The sequence below is a fragment of the Ananas comosus genome, linkage group 18 (assembly GCF_001540865.1).
Source record: "Ananas comosus cultivar F153 linkage group 18, ASM154086v1, whole genome shotgun sequence".
Classification (NCBI taxonomy): Eukaryota; Viridiplantae; Streptophyta; class Magnoliopsida; order Poales; family Bromeliaceae; genus Ananas; species Ananas comosus.
Window position 1 is genome coordinate 3,997,860 of NC_033638.1, and position 15,973 is coordinate 4,013,832.

The following is a 15,973-nucleotide window of genomic DNA, read 5'->3' on the forward strand; positions in this document are numbered from 1 at the left end:
GAGGGTGAAATGGCCATATAAGCCATCAAATGTAACAAAATCCCAATAGGCCACTCAAATTCCCAATATTGCATCAGCCCGAACTGGGCAGTTTTCAGACTGAGGAACCGGTCTCCCCGACATGGGACCAGTCTCTCAGCCTGCCCCGAAAATCCAACGTTCGGGAATCGGTCTCTCCTCGCACGGGACCGGTCTCTCCCCGCGTGGACGCGCTCGGGGACCGGTCTCATCCGCCAGGGACTGGTTGCCTCAAGGCTGCCGCAATACTGTTCCGGAGGGACTGGTCTCTCCTAGCCAGGGACCGGTCCTTGAGAGTAAAAACTCTCAGGACTCGTCCAGAACTCAGGTTTTCGAACTTTTTAGGTCGGAAAACATTCTACAACCTTCCACCAAGTGTGGAAAAGCTCAAAACACATCCAATCACTCGAACCCCGCAATTTTCGCAGGTCCAGTGTGCTACAGAGAGCTTCTCCAGCGGACTACGCACGCTGCGCGCGATGCAACCGGCCTCCCCTTGATGGAACCGGTCTCTCTTCGCAGGGACCGGTTCCCGAGAGCTGGTTTTCCAGGACTTAGCCGATTTCTCAGCCTCCCTCGCTGCCTACGCGTTCGGGGACCGGTCTCTCCCACCAGGGACTGGTCCCCGAGAGCATAAAACCTGCTGTTTGCAGATTTTGATTTCCAAAAGCTCTCGAAGATCCCCAGTAATGCATTTTTGCATTATTTGACGCCTTCGGCCTCTCCGAAGTGTACCAACCTCGCACTTTGGTCAATTTGACCAAGGTTCGAATTTAATTATCGAGGTTTCGATATGTTACATTCTCCACTCCTTAGATTTAGTTTCGTCCGCGAAACTTACTTAATTTAGACTTAAACTCATACCTCAATTCAGCTCGTTAAAGAGGTGAGGATAATGCTCCCGCATTGCGCTCTCGAGCACCCAAGTAACTTCTTGATCATCGTGATTGCACCAACAAATCTTAACATACGGAATCTCGCGATTTCGTAGTTTTCTCACTTCTCGATCGATGATGCATGCCGAGAACTCTTCATAGGTCATGTCCTCTTGGATCTCGGACGGTTCAAACGACAGGATATGCTCGGGGTCATGAATGTACTTGCGGAGATTCGATACATGGAACACGTCGTGTACTCCCGCAAGCCTCGGTAGTAATGCTATTTTGTACGCCACCGCACCGACCCGCTCGAATTCTTCGAACGACCCAAGGTACCGGGGACTTAGCTTTCCACGGAGCCCAAACCGTCTAATTCCCCACATCGGCGACACTTTTAGAAAGACGTGGTCGCTAACTGCAAACTCTATGTTTTTTCTCCGTTTGTCGGCATAGCTCTTTTGCCGAGATTGCGCCGTAGTGAGTCTTTGGCGGGCAAGGCAAACCTTATTCTCCGCTTCCCTCACTACATCGGGGCCGAGAGCCGCTCTCTTGCCTACATCGCTCAATGGATTGGAGAGCGACATTTCTTTCCATAAAGGGCCTCGAATGGCGCCATCGCGACACTCTCTTGATAACTATTATTGTACGCGAACTCCGCCATCGATAAGTGATCATGCCAACCGCCCTTGTAGTCTAGTATACACGCTCGAAGCATATCCTCAAGTATTTGTATCGTCCTCTCTGATTAACCATCACTTTGAGAATGAAATGTCGTACTAAAGTCGAGCCGTGTGCCTAAGGCTTCCTGTAGGCTCCTCCAAAAGTGAGATGTGAACCTCGGGTCCCGATCTGACACGATAGACACCGGTACCCCGTGAAGTCTCACAACTTCGTCGATATACAGTTGAGCCAACTTGTTCCCCGACCATATAATATGAATCGGTAGAAAATGCGCCGACTTCGTCAACCAGTCTACTATCACCCAAATTGCATCGTGTCCACCTTGAGATCGAGGCAACCCGGTCACGAAGTCCATTGCAATATTTTTCTATTTCCAAATGGGTATAGGTAAACTTTGCAACTTTCCCGTCGGAAACCGCCGCTCCGCTTTTACTTGTTGGCAAGTAAGACATTGCGCAACAAACTCCCCAATCTCTTTCTTCATGCCCGGCCACCAATAGTGCAATTTCAAATCTTGATACATTTTTGTGCCGCCCGGGTGGATACTATAAGGGGATTGATGCGCCTCTTGCATAATTGCTTTGCGGATGTCCTTATTCTTAGGCACACACCAACGATTCCAAAATCGAAGTGTGCCGTCGGTCCCAATGCCAAAATCATCGGCACTACCACTCTCAACTTTACCGCGCACCTTTTGGAGATACTCATCGGAAGCTTGCAGCTCTTTTATCCTCTCCAATAAGGTCGGTTGCACTGCAAACGCGGCAAGTATAGCCGGCACTCCCGGCTCCACTATTTCCAAACCAAGCCGTTGCATCTCCTTTTGCAATAATGGTTGGGGTGTAATTGCCAAAGCCAAATTTTTTTCCGACTTTCTACTAAGTGCATCGGCAACGACATTGGCTTTTTCCGGGTGGTAAACTATAGTGGCGTCATAATCTTTCAACAACTCTAACCACCGCCGTTGTCGCATATTTAATTCCTTTTGGGTGAACAAGTATTTAAGGCTTTTGTGATCCGTATAGATCTCACAATGTTCCCCGTATAAGTAATGCCTCCACAACTTTAGCGCGAATATCACCGCCGCTAGCTCAAGATCGTGGATCGGGTAGTTATTCTCATACGTCTTTAATTGGCGCGAAGCATATGCGATAACTCGGCCGTTTTGCATCAAGACACACCCGAGTCCAACGTAGGAAGCATCACTATATATCACAAATATTCCCCCAGGCGTCGGTAGAGCAAGCACCGGGGTCGTGGTCAATCTTTCTTTTAACTCCTCAAAGCTCCGCTCGCATTCGGGGCTTCAAACATATTTCACCCCTTTGTGTGTGAGGCGCGTTAGGAGAGTAGTTATTTTAGCAAACTCCTCCAGGAACCACCGGTAGTAGCCCGCTAGCCCAAGGAAATTGCGGACCTTCGATACGCTTGTCGGGCGAGGCCAATCTCTAATTGCCTCCACTTTCTTCGGGTCCACCGAGATACCATCACCCGAAATTACATGACCAAGGAAAGTGACTTCCGATAGCCAAAAGTCGCATTTCTTCAACTTGGTATATAACTTCTCTTTTTGGAGTATTTCCAACACGGTCCTCAAGTGCTCCTCGTGTTCTTCCTCGGTCCGAGAATATACCAATACGTTGTCAATGAATACCATGACGCACCGGTCCAATAGCGGACGAAAGACTCTATTCATTAAGTCCATGAACGCCACCGTGGCGTTAGTAAACCCAAACGGCATCACTGTAAACTCATAATGGCCATACCGCGTACGGTACGCCGTCTTCTGCACATCCTCTGGCCGTATCTTCAATTGATGATACCCTGATTGAAGATCAATCTTTAAATATAACCTTGACCCTTGCAACTGATCGAATAAGTCATCAATCCTCAGCAACGGGTACTTATTCTTCACTGTGACCTTGTTCAACTCGCGGTAATCCACGCAGAGTTAAAGTGTGCCGTCCTTCTTTTTAACGAATAGCACCGGAGCTCCCCAGGGTGACGCGCTCGGCCTCACAAAGCCTTTGTCGAGCAAGTCTTGCAACTATGCCTTGAGCTCCTTTAGCTCCGCCGGTGCCATTCTATACGGAGCCTTCGAAATTGGAGCCGCCCCGGGCACCAAGTCAATAACGAACTCGATCTCCCGGTCTGGTGGCAAACCCGGTAATTCCGCCGGAAATACATCTGGATACTCACACGCCACCCGAATACCACTAAGTTCCGGGTGCTCCTTCTGGGCCTCTACCATTGTCGCCAAATAGGCTTCACAACCGCCCTTTATCATCTTTCTCGCCCATGCCGCCAACACAGTCGCTGTGAAGAGCGAGCTTTTAGCTGCCCGATACACTAGCTCCTCTCGATTAGGCTCACGGAACGTGATCACCTTACTTTCGCAATCTCACGGCATAATACTTGGAGAGCCGGTTGGTCCCCAAGATCACGTCGAAACCCCACATTCGATTCAACACCAACAGGTCGATCGGCATGACCCAATCACCTATCTGCACTGGGCACGCTACACACTCTTCGTGAAGATGGAAGGTATGCTCGACCGAATTCACCGTCCAATAGTCATAATGGTGTACAATCTTAATGCCATGAGTCCTAGCGAATGATGCATCTATAAATGAATACGATGCACCAGTGTCGAACAAAGTTCTAGCTCTAGTGCCTCTGATCGAGATAATACCTGCCACGATATCGTCGGGAACAGGAATCGGCTCCTCCTCCACCTGAGTGGCAAAGACTCGCCTACTTGGTGCCCTCAATGCCTCCGGCTGATGCGATGAAGACGAGCGTCCAGTCGACATAGCCGGCGGTAATCCCGCCTGCTGTCTCGGAGTATAAGAAACTGATGCCGAGGTCGGTGCAGATAAACCCCAGCTAGGGCACTCTCTTGACGTATGCCCAGGTTGGCCACACCTGAAGCATTTTCCCTCCCGCTACGGGCATGTCGGCGGTTGATGGTTACCACCGCAAATAACACAACGAGATGGCCTCCAACTCCTCGACTGCTGTCGGGGATACCGAGGGGATTTCTTAGCATTTGGCCGGCCCCCGGTGCAACCCGCCGTCCGCTTCTTGCTCTTCTCCTTTGCCTCAGCTGTGGACTCGCCCTCCTCGCGTTTGTGGGCATAGCCATGCTCCGCCCACAAAGCCCGATCAAAGACCTCCGCAAAGGTCGTGAGCTTAAGGATTTGCACGGCCCTATGAATCCCCGGCCGCAATCCTTGTAGGAACCAGTCTGCTCGGTTCCGGTCATCCCTAACAACATCCGGGACGCAGTCAATGAGGTGGGAGAACTCCTGCTCGTAGTCTGCCACCGAGCAATCTCCTTGCCTCAACTTGCGGAATTTCTCTTGCAACTTCCGCTTCACCGTATCGGGGAAGTAGTTGGCGAACACCGCCCTCCGGAACTCTTCCCACAACATAGGCGGAAGATCGGGCGATCGATCCCGCCTAACACGCTTCCACCACACCTTCGTCGCCTTCTCAAGGCAATGTGTGGCGAGGTACACCTTGACCTTCTCCAAGGTGTTAAGATCCTCGAAAAGTGTTTCCATGGAGTCGATCCAGGACTCCACCACCGCTGGTTCCACCACCCCCCTTTCGAAGGTAGGTGGGTTAAACTTCTGGAACTGAATAAGAGCCGCCAACGCGCGCTCTCGCTCCGCCTCTTCCGCCGCACTATCGGGGTTTGAGGTCCCCGATCCAGCCGGCATTATCGTAACTTGCACGGTCGCCGCAGCCACACCCTCGGCTGTACTCGGCACCTCTGCAGGAGGCGCAGGGTGCACGGCCTCCACGGGTGCCGCCGTCGCCGCCGCCGCCTGCTGTCGCTCCAAGGCCTCCTGGAGCCTTTGAATTTGCTCCCCTTAGCGCTGAACGGATTCCGCCTGGCGCTGAACGGATTCCCCCTGCTGTCGCACTATGCCAATAAGCGCGGCCATCTGCTCCCGAAGCTCCCCGTTGCCACATGCTCCAGGTTGCACGGGAGCCGTACTTGACTCCTCGACCATAGACCTCGTCCGCGGTCGACCACAAGGCAACTTAGGTCGTCCATGAAGCGGCATTGCTTCCTGAAACGAAGCAACTCACGTCGGTTACGTAGACAACATACTCGATTTTACCCAATCCGACGAAAGCACATAAGTGTATTCATTTTCATTCCAAAGCATCATGTCGTCGGCCGTTGATCACAACACAAGGAAAAGAAAACAAATAACAACTTAAGTTTAGTCCCTAACCACATTAGAGACATAATTACATCGACCCAATCCATGCCTTCGCTTTAACTTATTCAGCGTCACTCACGTTTCCTAGATCCTTAAGGTTTTTCATTCCTAAGGGTCTCTAGGTCCATTCTATGCTTTCACTTTTTGACACTTTACCGCACTGATACCATCTTATCTGTCACGCCCCGAGCACGATCCTTTTGGCCGGTTCGAGAGCACCGAGCAGACGCCGAACGGACAGAGCCTCCCCTGTCCGCCCAAGGCTCAACAACAAGTATCAATAGAGTAAAAATTTGCATAAGCGGAAGCATACACAACGGCTTGCACGAGGGCGAGCAATAGCCAAAGTGAAAGTACTGAACTAACAACAATAAGTAATATGATTAATTTTAAATCACGTATATGTATACTACTTATCAAGTTCTATTACAGCTCTTTCATCATTTCTTTTTATATCTCATATCTCCAAAATATAACATTAATATTAAATAAATTCGTTTACATCATTCATGTCCTTTCATTTAACAACTATAATCATCGAAATACAAAAGATGATATATCAAAAGGGTATGCAACTATGAAATAAAACATCTCGGGCGGTCTCTACCTAGGGCGCGATGCCCTTACCGCGGTCGTCTGCCGGCTCGCTCGGTCCCGGCTCTGTGGAAATAGGGATGTGAGAACTACAACAAAGTTTCCAGTGGGTTCGGCAATCAACCACGCCGACTATCCCACTAGGTCTAATCAGGCATAATAGAATAGAGGAAAGAAAGTAACCAACTAACAANGGATCACCCTATCAGCCGCACCAACTAACGGTCTAATCAGGCATAATAGAATAGAGGAAAGAAAGTAACCAACTAACAAATGCAACTAATATGCTTGAACAATATAAAATGCGATACTCGATATAATGCTCATGATGAATGCAGGATCATAATTTCTTTACCCAATCTCTTGGCTAACCCGCAGGTTTCGCCCTCAACAAACTCACCAACCCAAAATCCTATTAACCGGGGAGATACTCGCTACAACCCGATAGGATCGTCCTCTGGGAAGATACCCGCTACAACCCAGTGATGTCGACTCCAGAGTACATCGCCCGAGGGGGAGCTACCATCCTCGAGCAAGGACTAAAGGTAAGTACGATCAATCCTACATTGAGGATTCCAAGTTCAATCCATTCCTTAATTTTAAGGAAGACCATACTCAAATGACCCTTAACTCTAAGGTTGAAATGTCATAATGTCTCAATCATTTTTTTCTTTGCATTCTTTACTATCACTAGTGTCATATGCACTACTAAGTTATTGTACACATGCCACACTTGTTCTCTAAGTGCTATATTCTTGTCCTCATGCCAAACACCACACTTGTTTTCTAAGTGTTCTAGACTCATCAATGTCACTCACTAGATCTATATCCATGTGTCACTTTTGTTCACTAACCCTTCTAGGCTCTTGTCACTTGTCATACATAAATAGGGTTTACAATTCTCACATTCTTACAAGTATTTCATACGAAATTAAATTCACAATCATGCCATAAAAGCTCGCAATTAACCTTACTATGCAACATGCTCAACATAAACATATATGTTCAAACATGACACTTTAAACATAAAGGGATTTCCGAGGTCCTTGGAATGCATCACCCACCTTAGAAAGTTGAGAGGTTGCTACGGTGAATTTCTTAGAATTTTTGAAGCTTTACTTTCTCGCCTGCGGCAAAACGAAGCCGAATTAGGCTTTTTATCAATAACTCCATCTAAACATTTTCGTAACGTTAAACGGAGTTGTCCCACGCATCGAGGACACCTCCAATTAGGTTTCTACAAGGTCAATTTGCCTTAGAAGCACTCGGAGGCAAAAGCTCCAAATTTGGTGCCATAACCAAACCCATTGCTAAACCCTAGGTTTTGATCTCTAAAACAAGCAAAAGAGAGCTTATCTAATCTCTAGAAGCTCATTTAGAACCATCCCAACCATCTTTAGGGCTTAGAATGCAAACCCTAGAAATCCCCCATTAGAGCACCATGAAGAAAACTAGGGTTTCATGATGTTCATTGCTCTAACATGCTTCTAAAACCTCTAAGAAGCTCAAAACTCCAAAACTTAGGGTTTAAATCCAATCCCATGAGGAAATCCTACAAGAGCTTACCTCTAGTCCAAGTCCTAGCAAGCTCTTTCATGTTGGAGAGCTTCTAGACCCACCAAATCCACCAAGGATCCTCCTCTAAGCCTCTCCTTCTTCTTCTCCAAGCTCTAGGGTTAGCTCTCTAGAGAGAGAAAAGAGAGAAAGTGAGAGAGAGATGTGTGAATGGCTGTAAAGGGAGAGAGGGTTGGGTGTATAATGTGTTGTAACAATTACAACAAAGCCCCTCCACTTTATTCCCAGTGCAAACTTAATCTGTCACGCCCCGAGACTGCCAATTTGGTCAGTTTGGGCCCGTACATAGACGCCGAACGAACAGAATCTCCTCTGTTCGCCCAAGGCTCAACAACGACAACAAACATGTATAAAGAAATGCCCATAAAAAATTTCAATATACATGGCTTGCACGAGGGCAAGCAACACAAGCACAAGTGAAAGTAAACTAACTAAATATTTCATACAATGTATCTTGATTACTTTAAATCAAATACAAAGCTTACAAATTATTACACACATTCTGTAATTTTCTCATTCTTATAATCCAACCATGCACTTCTAATACTGTTTCCAAATTACTTATCTAGTAATTACATAGTTTCTCCTTTAAAGTACACAGAACTGGGCATTTTTCGCAGTCAGGGACCGGTCTACCCGACCTAGGACCGGTCTCCGAGAGCTTCTCCCGCGGACTGCGCAGGCTGCGCGCGATGCAACCGGTCTCCCCCTGATGGAACCGGTCTCTGGGGACCGGTCTCTCTTCGCAGGGACCGGTTCTCGAGAGCTGGTTTTCCAGGACTTAGCCGATTTCTCAGCCTCCCTCGCTGCCTACGCGTTCGGGGACCGGTCTCTCCCACCAGGGACCGGTCCCCGAGAGCACAAAACCTGTTGTTTGCAGATTTTGATTTCCAAAAGCTCTCGAAGATCCCCAGTAATGCATTTTTGCATTATTTGACGCCTTCGGCCTCTCCGAAGTGTACCAACCTCGCACTTTGGTCAATTTGACCAAGGTTTGAATTTAATTACCAAGGTTTCGGTATGTTACATATCCTCTATACTCAATATCATAAGTGTCAACTACACTAGGTTCTCATGCATATATCATAACTAGGGAAACTCAACTAATCCCTATGCTCAATCTCATAAGTGTCAACTACACTAAGTTCTCATGCAATATGCCATAACTAGGTTCCGATGCCACTCGTCATTGTTATAATCATTGTTTACATGCCACTCGTCCAAGTTATAAGTGTTTCTAATACACTAATTTACAATCTATTGGTTCTCGTTACCAAGTTCAAGTTCGCCAATTCTTATCACTATAGGATCTCATGCCAAACAACCCAATCCTCTTGCCCCTTAGAATCATGTGTCAAACCACCCAGCTACACTACTAAGCAAGCATGCAAGGAAGGAATACATTTATAACAATATCCTATAATGCATAAGAATAAATACTTGGAACATGATCAACAAGTCTAACTCAGACATAGGAAGAAGCTCAGTTGCTTCGGGATGGACACCCCCCACCTTTTATCGTGTTCCTATTGCTCGTCGTCACTCGCAATCGGCCTCCCACGGCGCACGCCGCTCGGCTCGACCCAATTCGCGCGCGACCATCGTACGATCTCCGATCCGCGATCCTGAAATTATAGGTCTTCGGTTTCTTGCTACGACACTCGGAATTTGACCCCGCGATTTATGGACGCCGCCACGGTCCTCCAGGCGGAAACGAATGTCGGAAGGTCATTTTCTTCACTATCTTTGCATCGGCTCGACGAATCGCCGAACCGACTTCGCCAACGCGTTAGAATACCTAGCAATTAGGTTTATAACTATTCAATTTAGATCAAAACCCTAGATTTCCCAAAATCCCATTTTGGAGCCCTAGGTTGCAACTAGGCAAAAATCCACCAATTGATCTCTAGATTCAAGTATTAATCAACTATTTAGCATGCTAGGATTCCAATTAAACCCATTCTAGAGATTAAAACCTATAATCTAGAAAGCTACCATCATTGAGCATCAAAAGCTCACCTCTAAGCTTGCTCCAATGGCCCAAAGAGGAAGAAGAAGAAGAAGTAGACTCCTTCTTTAGACCTTCTCCTCCACCTTCTCCTTCCTTGCTCCACTTCTTAGAGAGAGAGAAAGAGATCTTAGAGAGAGAGAGAGAGGGAGCTAGGGTTGAGAGAAAATGAGAAAGAGAGAGAGCCATCCCCTCTCTTTATCTCTCATTCATGTACAAGTGCAATTAAGCCCCTCAACTCTTAGCCTCACCAACAGCCCAAAATGGGCATTTTTCGCTCTCGGGGTCCGGACCTTGGAGTCAGGGTCCGGACCCCGAGGGTCCCGAAAAACTGCAAATTTCAGCTTTTGCCGATTTCGCTCCGTTTTGGTCCGTTTTCGCTCCGTGGGTCTCCGATTCACTTCTAATCTAACCGAGACTCTCCAAATATGCTTTCGAGCGTATTTACATCATCTTTTCATCCGCGCTAATGCCGGATTTAGTTCACGTTCCAACATAGCCTTTCGGGTTCCGTTTTCGCGCCTACGCGCACCGAAACGCCCGAATGCTCCCGAACTTCACCGGACTTCACCGGAACCATTCAAATGGCTCTCTAACCAAATGTACGCCGTAACTTCATAACTTTAAAAGTCCGGTACCTTACATTGTTGTTTTTATGTATTCCCTTGTTCTCAGGCTAGTTACTTGGAAGAAAATGAGAGTAATGATCTCGTTTAAATACATGCACGGCACGAGCACGAGCCGGGCTGGGCGGGCTGCGGCGCGCGCGGTCCATACACCCGGTTTATTTTATTTTTATTTTATCAGTTTTATCTTTATTTTAATCCTTATCTTTATCGTAATCCTAATCCTAATCTTTATCTGTATAATCTTAGGCTTATCTTGTTCTACACGGTTTTGACACGTTGAAGCAAGATTCTCGCCTAGATTATAAATATGGGGCGAGGCTGTTGAATAGTAATAACCCGAGCATACCTAAAGCCTCTCGTCTTTTTCTGCTTTCTGAGTTTTCTCCGAGTTTCCGTCTGCTGGATCTAAAGCTGGTTGGGTTCATCTTGCGCCACCTTGGAAGCGTGCCGACGGGGTAGAACGTGGTCGTTGTATCACTAGGAGTAATTGCCGGGAAGCCTCGCACGTAGAGGGGCAATTTTGCTTCTAGGACAGTGCTCTGCACGTCTCTATCCACAAGCCTTATTTAAACCTTTTTTTTATCGTATTTGTTACTTAATTTTGTTTCAGGATTTTTCTAAATCTGTAATTGAATTTTCGAATTGGTTTTTTAAAGAATATTGTAATAAAAGATCAGAAAGATTTTCCAACACGAAATTATTCTGTGCATCGATTGTATAAATACATCTTATACACCACAGTTTTGGAACCCTATAACAAAATTTAAACTCTATAAGTTTTTATATATAGACATTTTATATACTATAGATTGCATCTATCAATTTAGATTTTAATTTTATAATATTAATCTTTAAAAAATAATTTTAGTGCATGCTATGCCAATATATCGGGTGCTGGTAATGAATTTTTATAGTTGGAAAGAAAATGATAAATTGGTAGAAGAAATGTTCCATGTATAGAGTATAAAATAAATTTATACATTACATTTTTGAAATCTTATTATAAAAACTTAAATATGTAATTTTTTACAAATTAGCTGTAGTACACTGAATTTTGGCAAATTGCGACGTTCGAGTGTTAGAATAGTAATTGGAACTATCCTACAACTTTGAAGGATTGTTGAGAGGTTTTTGACAAATTACTGAAGTAAGCAAGTAACCGGAAGTGGAAAAGTACATTGTGAATGCAATTTTCAAATGTAGTACTTTGAACTTGGTCAAGTGCGAAGCTCGAGAGTGGGATGGGTATTTGGAGTTAACCTACATCTTTTAAAGAGTGGTAGAAAGGTTTTTGACAAGTTAAAGGAGTGATTGAACCGCCAAAAGATCAAAAGTGCATTGGAAATTTGAAATTCCAGAAATTTCCATTGTGTACCGGTACAAACTTGGTGGTGTACCGGTACACAATGCAGCAGCTGCGTGGATATGAGGTTGTTTTGGTAATTTGGCTTTGAGCTTATCTCTTTTAAGCCCAGCTCAACTTCCTCAGCTGGTCCTTATCCATTTTGGCCCTGGGGAACATAGGGTAAGCTCTCTCTTTCTCTCTCTAAAACTTCTCTCCATTTTTGAGTAGAAGTTAATGGAATTAACTCCTTTCTCTTCTCCTCTTCATGTTGGCTGAGGTGGTGAGCTGGGAGGGAGCTGCGGATGAGGTGAAAGGGAATCTTTGGTGGTCTTTAACTTCAACCCTAATTCAGGAATGGGCTGGGATTAAGCTTCGAATGGTGAGCAAACTAGCTATTCTCTAATTTGAGGAAATAGTAGTGGAATTAGTGATATTTTTAAAGTTAGCTCACAGCAGGGTTATAAAACTCTTTTAGCTGAGTTCTGGGAATTTTGTGGATTGGATTTAATGTGCTTCAACTTGAGTTGGAGCTGTATAAGATGATTTGTTAAGTTCTCTCTCTAGTTTAAAGCTATAATAGAGGATTTGATCTTATTCCTTGTTCTTATTGCCAGCTGAGTTCAAGAAAGTTTACAAAGGCCGTAGAATGAGTATCTTGGGCTGTGACTATCGATTTTAATCCAAGAGTAAGCTGGATTAGGATTTTAAGAAGGTAATTAATTCACTAATTGCCTTATATTGAAGCTATATTAGATGTCCGGGGAAGTAATGATGTTGTTTCTTGGATCTATTTTCAGCAGTTTTAATTATCACTTTGAGCTGAATATAGGGGCAATTGAGAGCTGATTTGGGATGCTCCAACTAAGTGGAATGGAGATTGAGCTCTAGACTAAACCTGGGTGAGGTTTTAACCTATACTGAGTGGTTATGTAAGTGTAATAATGCCGTTTTTGAAGCTAGTTCACTGCAGGTTCGCAGCAGGTTTGCGACAGATTGTTGAAGTAATCTCAGCTGACTTTTAGGAGCTTTCGAAGGTTAAACTTGGTGCTTTAACCTAAACCGAAACAGGGATTTAAGCTATAGCATTGTACAAGGTGAGAATCTCCCTAAATTTAGATGTTTTGGTATTAGCTACAATGCAGTTTTTGCAAGGAGTTCGCAGCAGATTTTGAGACCACCTTGAGCTAATTATTGAGACCTTTTGAAGCTAAATTGAGTGGATCTGAAAGTACTTTCCCTTGAATGGATGCAGGGTTGAGTCTTAATCTAAACCTAGAGGACTTGGAGACTCCAAATTCCTGTAGTTGTAAGTGACTAAGAGTCGTGACTAGTAGGTGGGTCTGACCTCACCAAAATGGGTGAATTTTCTCTATGTCTTCTTGACATTGTCAAATGAATTTATTGCATATCCATGTGAATATATGTATATTTGAATGAATTGAGCATGTATAAATCTGCATCACATATTGGATAACTGTAAACCTCGGAATAGAAGGGGTAAATTATGAAAATTGCTTTGCGTCTAGAGATTCCTGGTAGTCTAGCACGCATTACATGATATTAAAATACTTGTGTAGACAAGTAAGAGAGAACATCACTAATTAGTGCATTGAGAAAGCCATGAACATGATACTTAGTTGGATATATGTATATAAGTGAATGTGAGATAATGGGTTTTGGCCACAGAGTTATTCATGAAATCCCATGTTGTAACTTGATAACTGAACTTCAAGTATATCAGGTAGGATGAGGTTACATAAGTATACATTCATAGTGTGGAACGAATAGTATAAAGATCATGTGAAGAGCATGTTATAAGAGAATTGACTTATTTATATTAACCAGTTAATCCTCGCTTTCACATGATAAAGCTAAACTGAACTCCATGTTCTTGTGAATAATCTAGTTAAGTAACTAGAATTGGGCATTGTGATAATGATCTGGTAAATAACTAGATTTGGATATAATAACATACTTGTATAGTCAAGTAGAAGAAACGGCATAGTAATGGTTTACTCTAATAGTGAAGGTTTACATTGAACTGTAGGATATGTGCCACGAGTCATTAGATATGATCTTAGTAAACCACTTTCCTTATATATAAGGAGTAGTGAGAGGACTATGGGTGAGTGTCCATGTATAGCCTGATAGAATCACCATTATGATGTAAAGCTTGAACTTATTAAGTCATCCTAGCTATTGATGGTAACATGACACCAAGTAGTTGATAGTGACTTATGATTTGGTACTACAGTGTCGACCTTGCGTCGAGTTGAGATTCCATGTTTGAGACATAATGAAATCATGATACTTGTGCTATGGATTACAGCTTGCATGCCAATTGTGCTCTTTCGCACATGCTTGTGGGGGTCGCGCCCCCCCCAAGCCAGCGCTCCGGAGTGGCTTAGCGACAGATTGCTCGCTTATGTACGAATTTGAGCGCCGAAGTGGATTGCTGTGGGTAGTGTTGACTTCCACGGGGCCATTAGGCACGGCGTGGCTAAAACTTTACTATGTGTAAGTCTATGGTTAATTGGGTTAACAAAAGTGGTTTTAACGTCAGATAGACATTGTAGTATGAATACTTTATGTCGTTAGTTGAGCGTACCTAGCAATAAACACACTAGGAGATTGACATCCCTGTTCAGCAGTGACATAGTGATATTATACATGTATTTATACTTCTGTTAGTGTAGGAGATTAACCACCTAATGTCATTAGCTAATTTAGCTGTAAAGATAATGTTCAACATGACATATATAAGATTAAAGTGATAATTGGCATAATTTACATGCATAATAATCAGTGTATGGAATATATTAGAAAACATATCTTGTGGAGGCATAGTATAATTAAGTATTTCTGTTATTATTGCATCTACTTTGTTTACTTATCGCTATATACTTATGCCTCAGTTGACCTAGTGGTGTCCTTCGCCACTCTCGGCGGCTTACCCACTGGGAACTATTGTTTAATAGTTCTCAGGCCCTCTTTGTTGTTGTTTTTGCAGAGCCTTCCACGGTGGGAAAGGCTAGGGATTCCTGGCAAGGGATCAACGGTTAAATAGATCCTCCTCGATGTTAAATAGATGAATCTCTATTGATTTAATTTGGTTTAGCTAAGTGATGTATTCTGGAATTATGTAAAATGTTCTTTACTTTTCAATTGTAATAAGGTTTTGGGTTCTATAAGTTTACTATACTTTTAAGTTGTGCTCTGATTACCTGATTGGAATCGAATGCTTTTACTATGTGGATTATAGACGCCTGGTGTATACTTGAGGTTGTGGTGTACACGGCGGGTCTTTGCACGTGCCTGGTGAGCTTCTGCTGAAGTCCAGGGCGTGACATTGGCTTTTCATATGGTTTAGATTATATGTGTTGAATATAAATTTTAAAATAAAATTAATTATTTAAAAATAGGCTGTGCAACAAAAGATGATAGAGATTGATAGAGAATAAGAGAGAGAAAAGAGAATTAGGTAGAAAAAAATAAAAGTGGGCCCCACTACAATGTGCATCGATGAAAATTATGTGGAGAGGTTCTCCAAATTATCTATTGGAGATTGTAGGATCTAAATTTATTGCCATGTAGGGATCTAATTCCACATTTTAAAGCAATTTGGTAGGGTAGTTAAAATTTTCATTCCTTCAACTATTAGCAAATTCAAAGTATTTTTTAGGCCTGTTAACTTAAAAATATTAGGCAATACTTTTGGGTTTATAGCAAAAATTTAAAAAAAAATTTTTTTTTTTTTGAGAGATAGGTAGCATGCTACCCGCTTCGTTTATTTTCATTTAGAAATAAACTTAGTAAGAAATGTGAATCAACTAGGATTCGAACTTGGGTCTCGGATACCAACCACCAAGCCCTTTTGCCATTTGCTCTAGGGACGGTCGGTAAAAAAATAACCATCATAGGGTTTGGCAATCTTTTTCGTATATTTAGTATTAAATATTATAATTTATTTGCTAAAATGATTAGAATAGGATTAATAATTCACCAAA

General features: G+C 43.8%; 1 long non-coding RNA gene across 6 annotated transcripts; it reads left to right on the forward strand.

The window, feature by feature from the left end:
- LOC109724288 lies at positions 12,076-15,189 on the forward strand. Of its 6 annotated transcripts, none has more exons than XR_002219882.1 (7): positions 12,076-12,146; positions 12,244-12,345; positions 12,581-12,678; positions 12,764-12,865; positions 12,937-13,060; positions 13,219-13,300; positions 14,977-15,189. It is a non-coding gene; the product is annotated as an uncharacterized LOC109724288 (long non-coding RNA). The 6 variants fall into 6 exon arrangements; XR_002219883.1 differs by lacking the exon at positions 12,076-12,146 and adding an exon at positions 14,296-14,483 and having other exon boundaries at positions 12,153-12,345; XR_002219879.1 differs by lacking the exon at positions 12,076-12,146 and having other exon boundaries at positions 12,153-12,345.